The following is a 15163-nucleotide window of genomic DNA, read 5'->3' as shown; positions in this document are numbered from 1 at the left end:
AGGGAAATTCTACCAAACATTTAAAGAATACCTATTATTTTGAAACTGCTCCAAAAAATAGAAATGGAAAGAAAACTTCCAAACTCATTCTGAGGCCAGCATTATCCTTGATCTCAAAACCAGACAACCTCCCATCTAAAAAGGAGAGTTACAGAACAATTTCCCTGAGGAACATCAAAGCTAAAATTCTCAACAAGCTACTAGCTAATAGGATCCAACAGTATATTAAAAGGACTATTCACTGTGACCAAGTGGGATTTATTCCTGGGCTGCAGGTAAAAGATACCTGGGAATAAACCTAACCAAAGAGGTAAAGGATCTATACCCTCAAAACTATAGAACACTTCTGAAAGAAATTGAGGAAGACACAAAGAGATGGAAAAATATTCCATGCTCATGGATTGGCAGAATTAATATTGTGAAAATGTCAATGTTACCCGGGTCAATATACACGTTTAATGCAATCCCTATCAAAATACCATGGACTTAAAAAAAAAATACCATGGACTTTCTTCAGAGAGTTGGAACAAATCATCTTAAGATTTGTGTGGAATCAGAAAAGGCCCCGAAGAGCCAGGGGAATGCTGAAAAAGAAAACTGGAGCTGGGGGCATCACAATGCCGGATTTCAAGTTGTACTACAAAGCTGTGGTCATCAAGACAGTGTGGTGCTGGCACAAAAACAGACACATAGATCAATGGAACAGAATAGAGAACCCAGTAATGGGCCCTCAACATTATGGTCAACTAATATTCGACAAAGTAGGAAAGACTATCCACTGGAAAGAGGACAATCTCTTCAATAAATGGTGCTGGGAAAATTGGACAGCCACTTGCAGAAGAATGAAACTGGACCATTCTCTTACACCATACACAAAGATAAACTCAAAATGGATGAAAGATCTAAATGTGAGACAAGAATCCATCAAAATCCTAGAGAAGAACACAGGCAACACCCTTTGTGAACTTGGCCACAGTAACTTCTTGCAAGATACATCTATGAAGGCAAGGGAAACAAAAGCAAAAATGAATTACTGGGACTTAATCAAGATTAAAAAAAAGCTAATTGAAAAAAAAGATTAAAAAAAAGCTTTTGCACAGCAAAAGAAACAGTCAACAAAACTTAAAGACAACCTACAGAATGGGAGAAGATATTTGCAAATGACATAGCAGATAAAGGGCTAGTATCCAAGATCTAGAAAGAATTTATTAAACTCAACAGCAAAGAAACAAACAATCCAATTATGAAATGGGCAAAAGACATGAACAGAAATTTCACAGAAGAAGACATAGACATGGCCAACAAGACACGAGAAAATGCTCTGCACCACTTGCCATCAGGGAAACACAGTGAGATACCACCTTATACCAGTCAGAACGGCTAAAATTAACAACTCAGGAAACAACTGATGTTGGTGAGAATGCAGAGAAAGGGGAACCTTCTTATACTGTTGGTGGGAATGGAAACTGGTGCAGTCATTCTGGAAAACAGTATGGAGGTTCCTCAAAACGTTAGAAATAGAGCTACCCTATGATTCAGGTATTTATCCAAAGAATACAAAAATGGTGATTCAAAGGGGTACATGCAGTCTATTTTTATAGCAGCAATGTCCACAATAACCAAAATATGGAAAAAGCCCATATGTCTATCACAGATATACAGATACTACACTAACAATACACTATATATGTTAACTAAATTTAATTCAAATCAAAATAAATTAAACCTGGAGTTTTAAAGGGCTTGGGTGAGATAAAGCACAAAGAGCGCTGTGCTTCTCTTGGAGAGGAGGCAGTTTCCTGTCTCCAGAAGACCAGCCCAAACCCCTGCTCACATTGCCTTGCTCAACCTTGGAGTTGTGTGAGGCCTTTGTTCCAGTGGTGTGGTAGCAACAGATTTCAACTCACAAATATACCAGCATACCTAGTTAAAAAGTGCCACATTCAGGCCAGGGACAATACATTGCTCACAATATGCAAAGAGAACCTCTGAAGATGAATGGCCTGCAGGTTATAGTGGCCAGGATAAAACAGCAAAGCATACACAGCACACATTGGAGACACTCCTGGTGAAGAGGGTACCCTACACAGCAGGGCACTATAGGACCAATCTTCATAAGGCCATTACCCTCAAGAACAGAAGATGTAGCTGACTTTTCTAACACAGAGAAACAGGCACAGAGACTTAGACAAAATGAAAAGACTGAGAAATGTATTCCAAATACATTTGGAATCTGTGGCCACACCCATAGATCTAACTGAAACAGATATCAGTAACATTCCTGATAGAGTATTAAAAGCAATGATCATAAGAACATTCACTGGATTTGAGAAAAGAGGGGGAAAAATTAGTGAGACCCTTAACACAAAGATAAACAGAATCAATCAGAGATGAAGAGTGCAACAAATGACATTAGAAACAAGCTTGATAGAAAAAAAAAAAGAAACATACTTGATAGAATGAACAACAAGCTGGAAGAAGCAGAGGAATGAACTAATGGCCTAGAAGACACAGTAATGAAAAACAATCATGAACAAAAGAGAGAAAAAGGAATTATGGATAGAAAACAACAATGGGCAGGGAACTCAGTAACTCTATCAAATATAGTAACATTCATATTATAGGAGTCCCAGAAAAAGAAGAGAGAGAAAAGGGGACAGACAATTTATTTGAAGAAATAATAGCTGAGGGTCACCTGGATGGCTCAGTCAGTTAAACATTTGCCTTCAGCTCTGGTCAGGACCCCAGGGTCCTGGGATCCAACCCTGCATCAAGCTCCCTGCTCAATGGGGAACCTCCTTCTTCCTCTCCCCTATCTCCCTGCTTCTGCTCGCTTGCTCTCATAAATAAATAAATAAATAAATAAATAAATAAATAAATAAAACTGAAAACTTCCCTAATCTGGGGAAGAAAACAGATATCCAGATCCGGGAGGTAAAGAGAACCCCCAACAAAACCAACAAAAGCAGATCTACATCAAGACATGTTTTAATTATTTGGTGAAATATAGTGATAAAGAAAAAAAATTAAAGCAATTAGACAAAAAAAAAAAAAAAAAGGACAGTAACATACGAGGGAAGCCCCATAAGGCTAGAAGGGGATTTTTCAGTGGAAACTTTCCAAGCTAGAAGGGATGGGCATGATATATTCAAAGTGCTGAATGGCAAAAATCTGCAGCCAAGAATACTCTACTCAGTAAAGCTATCATTCAGAATAGAGAGATAAAGAGTTTCCCAGACAAACAAAAACTAAAGGAGCTCATGATCACTAAATCAGCCCTTCAAGAAATATTAAAGGGGACTCTTTGAGTGGAAAGAAGATACCAAAAGTGACAGTATGAAGGCAGGAAACACAAAAGCAGTAAAATTGAATATTTCTGTTAAAAAAATAAAGGAATTCACAGAATAAAAGGTATAAAGTATGATTGTATATATCTAAAATATGGAGAGGAGAGGGGTAAAGAATGGGTTCAAATGTAAACAACCATTAACTTAATATAGACTGCTATTTGCAGAAGAGGTTATATATAAATATAATCCTAACTACACAGCAAAAACTACTAATATGCAAAGAAAAAGAAAGCCAAGCATGTCAGTAAAATTAGCAAACTATGAAAGAAAGACAAGAAAGGATCAGAGAAAATCTTTAGAAACAACCACAACACAACAAAATGACATAAATAGATATCTATCAATAATTACTTTGACTGGAAATGGACTAAACTCTTCAATGAAAAAACAGAATGGATTATAAAAACAAAACCCATCTATATGCTGCCTACAAAAGACTCCTTTTAGACCCAAGATGTCTGCAGATTGAAAGTGAGGAGGTGATGGGCAAACATCTATCAAGTAAATGGGTGGCAAAAGAAAGAGTAGCAACACTTATATACTTATATTGAACAAAATAGACTTTAAAACAAAGACTATAACAAGAGACAAAGGGATCCCTGGGTGGCGCAGCAGTTTAGCGCCTGCCTTTGACCCAGGGCACGATCCTGGAGACCCGGGATCGAATCCCACGTCGGGCTCCCGGTGCATGGAGCCTGCTTCTCCCTCTGCCTATGTCTCTGCCTCTCTCTCTCTCTCTGTGTCTGTCATGAATAAATAAATAAAATCTTTAAAAAAAAAAAAAAAGAGACAAAGAGGGACACTATAATAATAAACAGTAAAATGTAACAAAAAGAGATAATTGTAAATATTTATGCATCCAACATATTAACACATATGCACCTGATAACACATAAAACAGTTAATAACAAACATAAAGGAACTAATACATAATAAAGCAATAATAGTAGGGAACTTTAATACCCCACTTACATCAATGAACAGATCACCTAAACAGAAAATCAACAAGTAAATAGTGTCTTTGAATGACACACCAGAACAGGTGTTTTTAAAATATATATTCAGGACATCCCATCCTAAAACAGCAGAACACACATTCTTTTCAAGGACACATGGAACATTCTCCAGAACAGATCATATATTAAGCCACAAAACAAATTCAAGAAGTTTGAAGTCTTCCCATACATCTTTTCTGACCACAGCGCTATGAAACTAAAGTCAACCACAAGAAAAAATATGGAAAGACCACAAATACATGGAGACTAAATAATATCCTACTAAACACTGAATTGGTCAATTGCGAAATAAAAGAAGAAATTTAAAAATACATGGAAAGAACTTAAAATGAAAACACAATGGTCCAAAACCTTTGGCATACAGTAAAAATGGTTCTAGGAGGGAAGTTTATAACAATACAGGCCTACTTCAAGAAGCAAGAAAAATCTCAAACTAACTTTACACTGAAGGGAGCTAGAAAAATAACAAACAAAACCTAAAACCAGCAGAAGGAAGAAAATAGTAAAGATTGAAGCAGAAATGAATGATACAGATACCAAAAAAAACAAGAGGACAGATCAATGAAACCAGGAACTGGTTCTGCCGGGTGGGCGGGGGGGGGGGGGGGGGGGGGGGGGTTTATAAACCTCGAGCCAGAATTATCAAGAAAAAAGGAGAACAGACTACAATAATGAAATCACAAATGGGAGAGGGGAAATAACAGCCAAAACCACAGAAATACAATTATAAGAGATTATTATAAAAAACTATATGCCAAAAAATTGGACCACCTAGAAGAAATGGATAAATTCCTAGAAACATATAAACTATCAAAACTAAAAGAGGAAGAAATAGGAAATTTGAACAGATCAATTACCAGCAAATAAATTGAATCACTAATTTAAAAACTAACAACAGGGATCCCTGGGTGGCGCAGCGGTTTGGCACCTGCCTTTGGCCCAGGGCGCGATCCTGGAGATCCGGGATCGAATCCCACGTCGGGCTCCCGGTGCATGGAGCCTGCTTCTCCCTCTGCCTATGTCTCTGCCTCTCTCTCTCTCTGTGTGTGTGACTATCATAAATAAATAAAAATTAAAAAAAAACTTTAAAAAATAAAAAATAAAAATAAAAACTCCCAACAAACAAAAGTCCAGGACTAGACAGTTTCACAGGCAAATTCTACCAAACATTTAAAGAGTTAATAACTATTCTTATCAAACTATTCCAAAAAAAGTATAAAAGGAAGCAAAACTTCCAAATTCATTCTATGAGGCCAGAATCACCATGATACCAAAATGAGATAAAGACACTAATAAAAAAGAGAACTACAGGGATCCCTGGGTGGCACAGCAGTTTAGCGCCAGCCTTTGGCCCAGGACGCGATCCTGGAGACTCGGGATTGAATCCCACGTCGGGCTCCCGGTGCATGGAGCCTGCTTCTCCCTCTGCCTGTGTCTCTGCCTTTCTCTCTCTCTCTGTGACTATCATAAATAAATTTTTTAAAAAATTTAAAAAAAAGAGAGAGAACTACAAGCCAATATCCCTGATGAATACAGATGCAAAAATCTTCAACAAACTACTAGGAAAGTGAATCCAACTTACAGGTATTTAATGTATTGTCACCACAATCAAATGGTATTTATTCCTGGGTTGCAAGGGTGGTTCAATATTTGCAAATCAATCAACATGATACATCATATCAATAAGATAAAGGGTAAGAATCATATGATTATATCAATAGATGCAGAAAAAACATTTGACGAAGCACTACATCCATCCATGATAAAAAAAAAAAAAAAACCTCAACAAAGTAGGTTTACAGGGAATATACCTCAACATAATAATTGATCTCATTTACAAATGCATCAAAAGCCATAAGATATCTAGGAATAAACCTGCCCACAGAGGTAAAGGATCTGTACTCTTAAAACTACAGAACACTTATGAAAGAAATTGAGGAAGACACGAAGAGATGGAAAAACATTCCATGATCATGGATTAGAAGAACAAATATTGTTAAAATATCTATAGTACCCAAAGCAATCTACATATTTAATGCAATCCCTGTCAAAATACCACCAGCATTTTTCACAGAACTAGAAGAATCCTAAAATTTTTCATGGAATTACAAAGACCTCGAATAACTAAAGCAATCTTGAAAAGGAAAAGAAAAGCTGGAGGCATCACAATTTCAGACTTCAAGTGATATTACAAAGCTGTAGCAATCAAAACAGTATTATACTGGCACAAAAAAATAGATATTTAGATTGATAGAATTAAATAGAAAACCCAGAAGTAAACTCCCAATTATATGGGTAATTAATCTTCAATAAAGCAGGAAACAATATCCAATGGATCAGTCTTTTCAATAAATGGTGTTAGGAAAATTGGTCTACAACATGAAAAAGAAAGGTAAAACTGGACAACTTTCTTACACTACACACAAAATAAATTAAAATGGATTAAAGGCCTAAATGTCAGACCTCTAACCATAAAAATCCTAGAAAAGAACACAGGCAGTAACTTCTTTGACATTGGCTGTAGGAACTTTTTTCTAAATATGTCTCCTGAGGCAAAGGGAAAAAACAAAAATGAAGTATTGGGACTTCATCAAAATAGAAAGCATTTGCCCAGCAAAGGAAACAATCAACAAAACTAAAAAGCAACCTACAGAATGGGATAAGATATTTCCAAGTGATATATCCAATAAAAGGTTAGTATCTAAAATAAAGACCTTATAAAACTGAATACCCAAAAAACAAGTAATCTAATTAAAAATGGACAGAAGATATGAACATTTCTCCAAAGAAGACATAACAGACAGCCACCAGACACATAAAAAGATACCCATGGTAAGCACCATCAGGGAAATACAAACCAAAAGTACAATAAGATATCACCTCATATCTATCAGAATGGCTAGAATCAACAATACGGCAAGGATGTGGGAAAAAAGGAACATTCATGCACTGTTGGTGGAAATGCAAACTGGTGCAGCCACTATGGGAAAGAGTATGGAAGTTCCTCAAAAAGTTAAAAATAGAATTACCCTAAAATCCAGGAATCTCACTACGGGGTATTTATTCAAAGACTAAAAAAAAAAAAAAAAAACAGATTCAAAGGAATACGTTAACTCTTATGTGTTTAGCAGCACTATTTACAAATTATGGGAACAGCCCAAATGTCTATCAATTATGAATGGATAAAAAGATGCAGTGTATAGATAGATGATAGATAGATAGATAGATAGATAGATAGATAGATAGATAGATGATAGATAGATAGAGATATCTATACACACACACACACACACACACACACACACACTGGAATATTATTTGGCCACAAAAAAAGAACAAAATCTTGCCATTTGCAACAACATGAATGGAGCTAGAAAGTATAATACTAAGCAAAATAAGTCAGAGAAAGACAAATACCATATGATTTCACTATTATGTGGAATTTAACAAACTAAAGAAACAAGCAAAGGGAAAAAAAGAAAGAGGGAGAGACAAACCAAGAAACAGACTCTTAACTATAGAGAACAAACTGATGATTACCAGAGGGAAGGTTGGTAGGGGGATGGGTTAAATAGGTGATGGGGATTAAGGAGTGTACTCATTATGATGAGTACCAGGTGATATATGGAATTGTTGAATATTAGATACCTGAAACTAATATAACACTATGTTAACTAACTGGAATTGAAATAAAAACTTAAAAACAAAACAAATAGATTCAGTTTAGGAAGATGAAAAAGTTCTATAGATGGTTAGTGGTGATGATTGCACAATAATGTAAATTTACTTAATGCCACTGGACCGTACACTTAAAAATAGTTAAAATCAGGGCATCTGGGTGGCTCAGTGGTTGAGTGTCTGCCTTTGGCTCAGGTCATGATCCCAGGGTCCTGGGATCCAGTTCTGTATCCGGCTCCCTGTTGGGAGCCTGATTCTCCCTTTGCCTATGTCTCTGCCTCTCACTCTGTATCTCTCATGAATAAATAAATAAAATATTTTTTAAATAGTTAAAATGGTAAATATTGTTATGTATATTTTATACAATAAAGGCAAAATAAATGCAATATATAAATTTATCAAATCAACACTCTGTATGCACCTTAAACTTACATAATGCTATGCATCAATTACTATTATATCTCAATAAAAATAATACAATGAAAAAGTTTTAAAAGCAGACTAGATTTATATTGATGATTTTTTCTGATTATATCAAAATGCTTTTGGTTTAAAAAAATCAGTGCAAAACCATTAAAAGAAAAAGAAGTGAATAAACATTGTTAAAATGTCTATGCTACCCAAAGCAATCTACACATTCAGTGCAATCCCTATTAAAATACTGTCAACATTTTTCACAGAGCTGGAACGAATAATCCTAAAATGTGTATGGAACCACAAAAGACCCCAAATAGCCAGAGGAATGTTGAAAAAGAAAACCAAATCTGGGGGGCATCACAATGCCTGACTTCAAGCTATATTGTAAAGCTGTGATCATCAAGACAACATGGTACTGGCACAAAAAAAGACACATAGATCAATGGAACAGAATAGAGAACCCAGAAATTGACCCTCAACTCTATAGTCAACTAATCTTTGACAAAGCAAGAAAGATTATCCAATGGAAAAAGGACAGTCTCTTCAATAAATGGTGCTTGGAAAATTAGACAGCCACATGCAGAAGAATGAAACTGCACCATTCTCTTACACCATACATAAAGATAAACTCAAAATGGTTGAAAGACCTAAATGTGAGACAGGAAACCATCAGGATCCTACAGGAGAACAAAGGCAGCAACCTCTTTGACCTTGGCCACAGCAACTTCTTGCTAGACACATCTCCAAAGGCAAGAGAAACAAAAGCAAACATGAGATTTCATCAAGATAAAGTTTTTGCACAGCAAAGGAAACAGTCAACAAAACTAAAAGGCAACCTACAGAATGGGAGAAGATATTTGCAAATAACATATTAGATAAAAGGCTAGTATCCAAGATCTATAGAGAACTTATCAAACTCAACACCCTCAAAAAAACAAATAATTCAGTCAAGAAACGAGCAAAAGATGTAAACAGACATTTCTCCAAAGAAGACACACACATGCCCAAGGGACACATGAAACAATGCTCTACATCACTTGGTATCAGGGAAATACAAGTCAAAACCACAATAAGATACCACCTCACACCAGTCAGAATGGCTAAAATTAACAAGATAGGAAACAGCAAATGTTGGTGAAGTTGCAGAGAAAGAGGAACCCTTTTACAGTGTTGGTGAGAATGCAAGCTGGTATGGCCTCTCTGGAAAACAGTATGATGATTCCTCAAGAAGTTAAAAATAGAGCTACCCTATGACCCAGCAATTGCACTACTAAATATTTACCACAAAGATACAAATGCAGTGGTCTAGAGGGGCACCTGTACCCAATGTTCATAACAACAAAGTCCACAATAGCCAAACTGTAGAAAGAGCAGAGATGTCCATCAATAGATGAATGGATGAAGAAGATGTGGTATATAGGATGAATACATTGACGTGGATGGAACTGGGGGATATTATGCTGAGAGAAATAAACCAATTAGAGAAAGACAATTATATGATTTCACTCATATGTGGAATATAAGAAATAGTGAAAGTGACCATAAGGGAAGGAGGGGAAACTGTGGGGAAAAATTAGAGAGGACAAACCATGAGACACTCCTGACTCTAGGAAGCAAACAAATGGTTGTGGAAGGAGAGGTGGGTGGAGGGATGGGATAACTGGGTGACAGGCATTGAGGAGAGCACGTGATATGATGAGCACGGGGTGTTATACTATATGTTGGCAAAATGAATTTAAATTTTTAAAAACTTTAAAAAAAGAAAGGATGAATACTTACCATTTGCATGGACATGGATGAAACAGGAAGGTATTATACTGACAGAAATAAGTCAGAGAAAGACAATTATATAGTTTCACTCATATGTGGAATATAGGAAACAGCACAGAGAATCATAGGGGAAGAGAGGAAAAACTGAATGGGAAGTCATCAGAAAGGAAGAAAAATCATGACAGACTCATAACTATAGGAGACAAGCTGAGGGTTGCTGGAGAGGAGGTGGGTGAGGGGACAGTGTAATTGGGTGATGGGCATTAAGAAGGGATGTGATGTGATGAGCACTGGGTGTTACTATGCAACTGATAAACTGTTGAACACTACATCTGAGACTAATGATGTTAGCTAATTTAATTTAAATAAGAAAGAAAAGAGGAAGGCAGGAAGGAAGAAAGGAAGGGAGGGAGGACATTTCTGTGGGTAAGCACACATATACTGTGATTGTTAATTTTACGTGTCAGCTGGACTACAGGGTATCCAGATATTATTCTGGATAATAAACATTATTCAAACATTATTCTGGATGTTTCTGTAAGGTTGTTTTGAATTAGATTTATATTTAAATTGGTGAACTTTTAGTAAGGCACATTGCCCTCCACCATGTGGATGGATCTCATCCAATCGGTTGAAGATCTGAATAGAACAAAGGCGGACCTCTCCGGAGCAAGAGAGACTTCTCCAGTAGACTGTCTTTTTTTTTTTTTTTCTTAAAGATTTATTTATTTATTTATGATAGACACACACAGAGAGAGAGAAGCAGAGACACAGGAGGAGGGAGAAGCAGGCTCCATGCCGGGAGCCCCACGCGGGACTCGATCCCCGGACTCCAGGACCGTGCCCTGGGCCAAAGGCAGGCGCCAAACCGCTGAGCCACCCAGGGATCCCCTAGACTGTCTTTTGACTTCATCTGCAACAGCAGTTCTGGATTCTACAGCAGACTGCCTTTAGAGTAAAACTGCAACTCTTTGCAGCCTGACAGTATCCCCACCAGACTCATCACACATCTATAATTGTGTTAATCAAGTCCCTAAAATAAATCTCACTTGTATACACACACATCTTATTCTGTTTCTCTGGAGAACTCTAATATACATGCATACATACATATATTTAGACAGAGATAAATACACATTTACAGTTTATGCACAAATCCCTTCTGCATTATACATTATTCCTTCTTTATTATAAGCAACTTCTTTGGACTATACACACAGCTTTAGTTCACACTTCCCGATGGCCACAGAATAATCCATTCTATGGATTTATTCAGCCATCTTCTGTTGATGGGAATGGAGTTGAATTTGATTTGTAAAGATTACAAAGACAACAGGAATAAATATTCTTGTTCATACATTTTTCACAATTGTCCAACTTCTTATGATAAATTCTGGGAAATGGGATTGTTGTTTCAAATTATAATTACATTTAATTCTTCCTGATCAAATTCATAGAGATTTGATTTACAGAAAAAAAAATATAAGCATGCAGTTTAATGAGCTTTAACAAATGAATTTTGACAAATACATCCGTGTGACTACCACCACAGTCAAGATATAGAGTACATCAATATAAAAAGCTTCTTCATGATCATTTACAGTCAACATTAGCCCCACCACTTGCCCTAGGAAATCAATTATTTGTTTCCTGTCAGTATTGACCTGATTTTCTTTTTGTAGAATTTCACAAAAATGAAATCATACAGTATGTAATCTTTTATGTTTGCATCTTCCATTCAACATATTTTTGAGATTCATTCACATTATTACACATATCCATAGTCCATTCTTTTTTTATACTCAACAGCATTTTGTAGCATGGGTATAAACAAAATTTATTTAATCACTTATCTGGTCATGAAAAATTGGGCTAACTCCAGTCTGGGATATTATTAATAAAGATGTCTTTATTCACACACAAATCTGAGTGGATATGTGGGTTTCTCTTGGGTAGAAATTATGGAGTGGGGCAGCCCGGGTGGCTCAGTGGTTTAGCACTGCCTTCAGCCCAGGGTGTGATCCTGGAGACCCAGGATGGAGTCCCACGTCAGGCTCCCAGCGTGGAGCCTGCTTCTCCCTCTGCCTGTGTCTCTGCCTCTGTGTGTGTGTGTGTGTCTAATAAATAAATAAAATCTTTAAAAAATTATGGAGTGTAATTACTGGGTTGTGTTGTAAATATATAGATAATTTTATAAAAATCTGCCAAACTGTTCCAAAGTGGTTTTACTACTTTACATTCCACCAGCAACCTGAGTTTCAGCTCTTCCATATCCTCGCAACACTTGATATTGTCAGTCTATTCAATTTTAGCCATTCTACTGGGATATGATGTACAGTGTTATCTTTTTGTGCTTTTAATTTGCATTTTCCTAATAATATCGCTGTCAAACATCTTTTCATATGCTAATTTGCTATTTTTATATCTTTTTTGAAGTGTCTACTCAGATTTTTCCCTATTTTTAACTGAATTGTTTGTCTTATTATTGAGTTGTGTTCTTTATAAATTCTAGAGTACAATCCTTTAAAAATATATCTGTACTGTAAATCTTTTTCTCAGTCTGTATCTTTCCTTTTAATTATTTAAATTAAATCTCTCATTAAAGAAAGATTTTAATTTTAATAATAACCAACTTATAATTCGTAATGGATCATGATTTTGGTATGCCATTTAAGAAATCTGTGCCCGAGCACCTGGGTGACTCAGTCAAGCATCTGACTTCAGCTTAGATCATGATCTCAGGGCCCTGGGATTGAGCCCCCTCCTCCTCCATCCCTGCCCCCACAGGCTCCATGCTCAGTGGGGAATTTGCTTCTCCCTCTGCCTCTGCCCCTCCCCCTACTCATGCACTCACGCTCTCTCTCCCCCTCTCTCAAATAAATGAAAGAAAGAAAGAAAGAAAGAAAGAAAGAAAGAAAGAAGAAGAAGAAGAAGAAGGAAGGAAGGAAGGAAGGAAGGAAGGAAGGAAGGAAGGAAGGAAGGAAGGAAAGAAAGGAAGGAAGGAAGAAATCTGTGCCTATGTTTTTTGGCCCAACACCCTCAGTGACCATAGGCTTGGTGGAGCTTCTCAGGGCTGCAACCTCTGCTACCGCCATGGCAGAGTTGCGCTTAAATGAGCACAATCAAAATGAAGTTACTAAGTACATGCATTTTGCTTGTTCAAAAAGAGGCTTAAGACTCAAAAGTATAGATTCCTGCCTTCAAGACGTCAAGCAAAGCAGGCTGGTAGAGGAGACCTTCACTGTAGAAGAGGTCTCCAAGGTCCTGAGAGGGCTGCCCGCTGTGGTCTACAGCAAGGTGGAGTTTGAGCTCATAAACACAGCTCATACCAGTGTGTTACTTCTGCAGCAGCTTTTCTCACAAGCTGAGAAGGTACCTCAAGCTACAGACAGGTATCTCTGAACTTGAAAACAGAATTATTAGAACAAGTTGCAGAATTTACATCTTCAAATAGAACACCCATCATAGATATCACGAAGCCGAAACTTGCACCACTTAACGAGAGTAAAACAACAGAACTTCTGAACAAGGAAATTTTAAGATTTCAAGGAGAATGAGAAATTGAAGTCACAGCTGAAGGCCACTGAAATATAGGCAACACATGCATTAGATGAGAAGTCAAAGCTAGAAGGGGAACTGCAGGATCTACAGCTTGACCAAGGAAATAACAAGGATTTTATAAAGGCCCAAGACTTGAATGATTGGAAAACACATTTGTTGCTTTAAAGAGTGAATTTCAGAAGACACTTAATGACAAGACAGAAAACCAGAAGTCCCTGGAGGAGAATCTAGCAATGGCCAAGCATGACCTACTCAGGGTTCAGGAGCAGCTGGGGATGGCTAAAAAAGAATTAGAAGAGAAATTCCAACAACAACAGCTTATTGAAACATGAAAGAGATTCACACCAAGAAAAATGAACAAATCAAAGATCTGAGATGACTGGCCAAATACAAACCTGAAGATTAAAACCTGAAGATTTCTTCTGGAAGCTGACACTGTGAAAGTATGAACTATTTCTTACCTCCATATTTCTTACCTTACCTCTTATTTCTTACCTAGCATATATGTGAAGCAATTTGTCATATTCCCTCTCCCTCTCCTTATTTTTTAATTGAGAAAAGGGGAACCTGCTGACTGATTTTGTCCAGTCATCCCAAACTCCTTTGCTGAGAGCTTTAGAGTTCTAGTTCCAATGCAGTAAGAATTCTTTATGGTACAGAAGAGGTGTTTAGAGTGGGAAGAAGAGTTTTATCCTTTTGCATTAGTATAAAGAGTACACCATTTCAATAAATGTTAAAGTAAAAAAAATATCTATGCCTAACTTGAAGTCCAGAAGATTTTCTTTATACTTTCTTCCTGTAGGTTTATACTTCTAAATTTTATGCTTGGGCATAGGATTCATGTAGAGTTAATTTTGTGGGGTGTTATGTAAATGAGTATGAAATAAAGGTTTAGATTCATTTTTTCCCAAATGGATATCCAGTTTTTCAGCACTAGTGTTTAGAAAGATTTTCCTTCCCCCCATTTAATTACTTTGGCATATGAATATTAATTGGACCTATATATATATACATATGATATATATAATATATATATTAGAATCAATTGACCAGTGGACCAATATATATATTGTTCCCATATATATATATGAATCAATTTGTGCATTTCTTCCAAAACACTTGCAAGGATTTTGATTGAGAATAGGTTGACTATATGGATCAATATGGGAAGAACTGACCTTTGTAACAAAACAGTCTTCCAATCAGTCAGCATAATTCTCCAATTATTTAGGTCTTACTTAGATTTTCCTACCCATGTTTGTAACAGTATACAGGTTTTGCACATATTTTGTTAGATATACTACTAAAATTTTCTATTTTGATGCCATAAAATCAAATATTTGAAATTTTGCTTTCAAAATGTTATTGCTA

At 36.5% G+C, this 15163-nt stretch overlaps 1 pseudogene; it reads left to right on the top strand.

The window, feature by feature from the left end:
* The first annotated feature begins 13324 nt into the window (after positions 1-13324).
* LOC489206 lies at positions 13325-14198 on the top strand (annotated as a pseudogene).
* Positions 14199-15163: the final 965 nt, after the last annotated feature.

Source organism: Canis lupus, chromosome 4, assembly GCF_011100685.1.
Source record: "Canis lupus familiaris isolate Mischka breed German Shepherd chromosome 4, alternate assembly UU_Cfam_GSD_1.0, whole genome shotgun sequence".
Classification (NCBI taxonomy): domain Eukaryota; kingdom Metazoa; phylum Chordata; class Mammalia; order Carnivora; family Canidae; genus Canis; species Canis lupus.
Note: the sequence above shows the minus strand (reverse complement) of the source record. Positions and strands in the feature narration are given on the sequence as shown.